Source organism: Trichomycterus rosablanca, chromosome 23 (genome assembly GCF_030014385.1).
Source record: "Trichomycterus rosablanca isolate fTriRos1 chromosome 23, fTriRos1.hap1, whole genome shotgun sequence".
NCBI classification, from domain to species: Eukaryota; Metazoa; Chordata; class Actinopteri; order Siluriformes; family Trichomycteridae; genus Trichomycterus; species Trichomycterus rosablanca.
This window is the reverse complement of record NC_086010.1, coordinates 7,627,605-7,634,261: the sequence shown is the minus strand read 5'-3', so window position 1 is coordinate 7,634,261 and position 6,657 is coordinate 7,627,605.

Here is a 6,657-nt window from a genome sequence, read left to right as displayed (position 1 = left end):
AATTGGGTTTGAGCACAGAAATCCTCAAACTGTAGATGGGAATCCCTGCACTGTGTGAGACATATCCATCACCTATGTCCAAAGCAGAGTCTAGTCTAGAACAGTTATTTAAAAATCGACTCAACTCTCTTCAGCTCAACAGTGACAAACCTTTTACATTCAGAAGAAAATTTCCATTCTAGTCATTGTACTGCACATAAAGTCAGCAAGCTGTTGGCATGACACAGCAGGAAAGCTCAGAAAACGCGTTTATATCTTCATCCAAACGCGCAGCGGCTGCATGTAAATGAGCTGCGCAGGCTATAAATTCAGCGCATGAACAGCTTCGCTTCTTACCTTATACTGAGATGGGGAGATGGATCACAGACAGCGGGGACATGGCATGATCCGACTCCGCACTGTATCCTCTCAGTGCTGAGGGTATAATAAAAGTTACTGTGGTCCTAGTGTGACTGTTTCCTTTACTGCTGTGGGTGCGTCAAGTACCTCTCTCTGTCCATGCTGTCCATATGCATGTGCGCTTCTTGTGCTGCTGGGCATTCCGGCTCTCTTAGTGAGTCATATTAATCGGCTCAGCTCACCGATACGAGTCGACTCATTTGGCTTAGTGGAACAGAACAGAATATACCTGTTCTTTTAATTATTTATGTATACTATATACCCCCCTGCACGCACACACCACACACTTAATGATATTTTCTTTACGTACATTCTCTCTCTCTCTCTCTCTCTCTCTCTCTCTCTCTCTCTCTCTATCTATATATATCTATATATATATATCTATATATATATCTATATATATATATATATATATGTATATATACTGTATATATCAGTGGCGGCTGCTGGTCTTTTAAAGAGGGGAAGCTCATTGTCGGCTTACATCATAAAATTTGTCAATTTATTTACACATAAATTCTGCCCTCTGTTCCTTTTACAAGAAAATGGCCTGAAATGGGTTACAGCAGTTTGTCTTTCGACTTCACTCGCAAAATCCGCGATGGGACTGAAGCTCCTAGTGATTAAGTGACTAATGAAGTGTATTGCTTTGGCAATACGAATGTCCCTATTTGTCATGCCAATAAAGCTTCTTTTGAGTTTGAGTTTGAGAAGTGACGGTGTAGCGCTCAAACGAGCTGTCAATCAAAACAGGATTCAGCCTTTCCACTGATCCTCCAATCATCTTGCAGAAGCTCAGCGTCCACACCCGCCCACAGCCCCATTCACCCCCAGAGACGCTCAGCATCCGGGGGCGGGACAAAATCGAGGCATTTATCCAATGACCGGCGAGTTTCGGAGCATTAAAAAAAAAAACTCAACGCAGTCCCATAGAAGTGAAGAGACGCTCAGCTTCTGCGGGCAAATGCATTGACGCTACGGGAATGTATGAGTTAAGTTAAGAAAATCGAGTCGATTTGTGATAATTAGCTGATTCTGAACGAACTCGTCTTCGAGATATACGTGTTCTAACGCATTTGTAGTCAATGAAATGTTACCACAACTGTACATATTTGACCATTTAATTTTGGACATTTTAGGGGAAGCTGAGCTTCCCGTGCAGTCTTAGAGAAATCGCAGTGTATCACAAAAGTGAGTACACCCCTCACATTTCTGCAAATATTTCATTATATCTTTTCATGGGACAACACTATAGACATGAAACTTGGATATAACTTAGAGTAGTCAGTGTACAGCTTGTATAGCAGTGTAGATTTACTGTCTTCTGAAAATAACTCAACACACAGCCATTCATGTCTAAATAGCTGGCAACATAAGTGAGTACACCCCACAGTGAACATGTCCAAATTGTGCCCAAATGTGTCGTTGTCCCTCCCTGGTGTCATGTGTCAAGGTCCCAGGTGTGAATGGGGAGCAGGGCTGTTAAATTTGGTGTTTTGGGTACAATTCTCTCATACTGGCCACTGGATATTCAACATGGCACCTCATGGCAAAGAACTCTCTGAGGATGTGAGAAATAGAATTGTTGCTCTCCACAAAGATGGCCTGGGCTATAAGAAGATTGCTAACACCCTGAAACTGAGCTACAGCATGGTGGCCAAGGTCATACAGCGGTTTTCCAGGACAGGTTCCACTCGGAACAGGCTTCGCCAGGGTCGACCAAAGAAGTTGAGTCCACGTGTTCGGCGTCATATCCAGAGGTTGGCTTTAAAAAATAGACACGAGTGCTGCCAGCATTGCTGCAGAGGTTGAAGACGTGGGAGGTCAGCCTGTCAGTGCTCAGACCATACGCCGCACACTGCATCAACTCGGTCTGCATGGTCGTCATCCCAGAAGGAAGCTGACGCACAAGAAAGCCCGCAAACAGTTTGCTGAAGACAAGCAGTCCAAGAACATGGATTACTGGAATGCCCTGTGGTCTGACGAGACCAAGATAAACTTGTTTGGCTCAGATGGTGTCCAGCATGTGTGGCGGCGCCCTGGTGAGAAGTACCAAGACAACTGTATCTTGCCTACAGTCAAGCATGGTGGTGGTAGCATCATGGTCTTGGGCTGCATGAGTGTTGCTGGCACTGGGGAGCTGCAGTTCATTGAGGGAAACATGAATTCCAACATGTACTGTGACATTCTGAAACGGAGCATGATCCCCTCCCTCCCTCCCTTTCCAACAGGATAACGACCACAAACACAACCTCAAAGATGACAACTGCCTTGCTGAGGAAGCTGAAGGTAAAGGTGATGGACTAAACCCAATTGAGCACCTGTGGCGCATCCTCAAGTGGAAGGTGGAGGAGTTCAAGGTGTCTAACATCCACCAGCTCCGTGATGTCATCATGGAGGAGTGGAAGAGGATTCCAGTAGCGACCTGTGCAGCTCTGGTGAATTCCATGCCCAGGAGGGTTAAGGCAGTGCTGGATAATAATGGTGGTCACACAAAATATTGACACTTTGGGCACAATTTGGACATGTTCACTGTGGGGTGTACTCACTTATGTTGCCAGCCATTTAGACATTAATGGCTGTGTGTTGAGTTATTTTCAGAAGACAGTAAATCTACACTGCTATACAAGTTGTACACTGACTACTCTAAGTTATATCCAAGTTTTATTTCTATAGTGTTGTCCCATGAAAAGATATAATAAAATATTTGCAGAAATGTGAGGGGTGTACTCACTTTTGTGATACACTGTATATGTGTATATATATATATATACAAATTCTTCACTTATCCCAGCTTGTTTGGAAGCTGGGGTCAGAGCGCAGGGTCAGCCATCATACGGCACCCCTGGAGCAGACAGGGTTGATGGCCTTGCTCAAGGGCCCAACAGTGGCTGCATGGCAGAGCTGGGATTTGAACTATCAACCTCTTAATTCATAGCCCAAATCACTACCCACTAGGCTACCACTGTCCCTAGTGGGGTCCGTTTGACTGCTGAAAAACAGCATAGGACAACAATATCTTTTGGATATGGATGCTGGTCAGGCTGGGAGACCATTTGGACAACCAGGTATTGTAGCCTGACACCAGCGTTTCCAGGCTGGGAAACAGTGGCGTAACTAGGAGCTCATGGGCCCCAGTGCAAAAAATTTTTTTGGGCCCCCTCAACAAATTTTATATATATATATAAGTTTATATATAAGTTTTATTTAATATATATCACTGTTTGCTATATATTTCCTTATTGACTTGACATAATACATGCATAATACGTGCAGCCAACGCTGGGCAGTGAGGTGGGTGGTTGAGTTCATGTTGTTGAGGGGGGCCCCCCCCCTGCCATGGGCCCCAGTGCACGTGCTTCCCCCCTGTAGTTACACCACTGCTGGAAAAGCAGCTAAGCCCAAACCAGCTAGGTGCAGCAAACCATCTTAACTCTCCACACAATTATGTGTAGAGACAGGTAGTGTGTGTGTACAGTAATGCAGGTCCTGGGTTTGAGGCTCTTCTCCAGCACTGTCCGCGATGCTAGTTTGGGGTTTCTCTGTGTACTTACATTTACATTTTTAGCATTTAGCAGATGCTTTTACCCAGTAGTAATGGGCCTTGAACCAGCAACCTTTGGATTACTAATCCAGTACCTTAACCACTAGGCTACAACTGCCCTGTGTATTTCTGCGTGGGTCTCGTTTCACTTCCTAAAAACCACACGCAAGGTGAACTGGCTACTCTATAAATAGTCTCTTTGTATGAACAAATGAATGTGTGTTGCATTTGAAATGGATCAGCACCCCCTCTTGGATGTATTCCTGCCTTTCACTCAGTGGTTCTGGGTTACACCAGATCCACTGCAACCCAAAGCTGTTAAGTGAGAATGAGTCAATTAGTGAATCAAATACTTGTGTAACATGCAACAGCAAATTTACTAGGATTATTTCTTTGGTTATTATTATTATTATTGTTGTTGTTGTTTTCTAAATCTGTAACCGAGCTTTGACCATACATGTGTCATGTCATAGGAATAACTGAATCGATACAGTTCATTTTAAAAATGCAAATAATAAAGTAATCCCATATTTTCCTCCTCAACAGTTATTCCATAATTTTTGTGTGGTGATACCATGTTTTTTTTTTCTTTTTTCTGGATTTTATCTGGATTTTATCTGGGTTTATGTAGTCATTTCCATTTGTGAATCTACTGCCACTTGCACAACCCCGATCTGATCAAGAAGAGCGATTTTACCACACGCCCCATCCAACACATGTCCAATCTGGAGCCACTTCTTATCACCTGGCAGTATTCGGTTCCAACATAGAACCATATCGCTACATTAAGTTCCTTTTAACACAAGATTCCCTAGAGCCAGCTGTTATGCAGTAATGATGGAGAACCTGATATCTTTTCCAGATTAATTAATTAATTAATAGATTAATTAATAAGATTATAGTGTCTTACAGTTCCAAATACTCATCTGAAAGAATCGATTCAAAGAGCCGATTCGTGCTATAAAGACACTACTTCAGTGCTACGTTCGTGAGGGACGAAATGGAGACAGAGTGAATTTCATGTTCTTTTACGGAATTATGCTTTAAACGACATGCAGTTTTACCCAGTAAATTAGTCTAAGGTAAATATTAGAACCTGGTCTCTCGTTAGAAATAAACAGAACCGACAGGCGCGGATTCACAGACGATTCATGCAAATGGTACAACGAGATCATAAGAAATGTGGTGGCTTACCTTTCAAAAACGGGTATATAAAGTCCTAAAGCGACATTCTGTTATTCTATCATTCTGTCATTCATTCATTCCTTCAGCTTGTTCTCTTCTGGCCTTCGCTTTTACCAGATATGCACTGCATCTGTATTTCCAAAAATAAGCGCTCATGCACCAAAAGAGCGGCGCATCTGAACGAACCCTTAACCATGCAGTGTTTCCAACCGAATGTAAACTCAGTGCGAGATCTAATCCAAACGAACTAACGGATAGCCCCTAGGTGTCGATCAGACTATAACATTCTGTCCAGCTCGTACGAGATCTGAATTTTAATGAGCTCCCGGTTCCAGTGATGCAGCAGCAAGGTTTTTTTTGTGGGGGTTCCTGACTCAGAATAGAGTTCCAACCGAATTAACATAAATAGGTTTGTAAGGTTATTGAACGCACCACTAAACACTTCCTCTCAACACAACATACGTTTAAAATAAGTCACCAAAATAAGCAAAACTCAGGTTTAGTAAATAAAACCCAACATTTGGTAAACAAAACGTATTTAGTTTAGCTATCTGCTTCATCCTGGTCAGGGTTGCAGTGTGTCTGGAGACATTTGGAAACAATGAGCACAATGACTTTACAGGGCAATACATTGCAGAGTGACATGCACCTACACGTTTACTTATTGACATTAAGGGGCTCACTTAGAGTAGCTAGTCAACCTTCTGCATGTTTAGGGGATGAGAGAAAATCAGAATAACCAGAACAAAGCTATGCAGACAGGGAGTACATGTAGACCTTTCTGTTTAGGTTATGTTTGGCTTTTCTACATGATATACCATGGACTAGGCACCAATTCATTGCAAGGCTTCAGCCACTTCCGTAAGACATAGCCAATCATGTCTGTGTAGATGCTCAGCCAGCTGATAGCACTGCTGAGATTTTAACCCAGATGTCAGCAGTTAGCGGCTAACATAATAGATCATTAAGGCCTGTAAGAGCTCCCTTTTAACTGCGGATGGATTTGCATTTTCACACTTATGCCGGCATTCGTTTTAAAAATGCAAATAATAAGGTAATCCCATATTTCTCCTCAACATCGAGTTATTCCATAATTTTTGTGTGGTGATACCATGTTTTTTTTTTTCTTTTTTTCTGGATTTTATCTGGGTTTATGTAGTCATTTCCATTTGTGAATCTACTGCCACTTGCACAACCCCGATCTGATCAAGGAGAGCCATTTTATCACACGCCCCATCCAACACATGTCCAGTCTGGAGCAGCTCCTTATCACCTGGCAGTATTCGGTTCCAACCATATCGCCACACTAAGTTCCTTTTAACACAAGATTCCCTAGATCCAGCTGTTATTCAGTAATGTTGGAGAACCTGAAATCTTGTGTCCGACCATTGTGTTCTCAGCAGGGCCGGCGCTAGGGGGGGGCTGAGGGGGGCATTGCCCCCCCAAATTGTGTCTTTGCCCCCCCAAGCAAAGCAGTCCAGAACCGGGGCTAGGGGGGGCTGAGGGGGGCATTGCCCCCCCAAATTGTG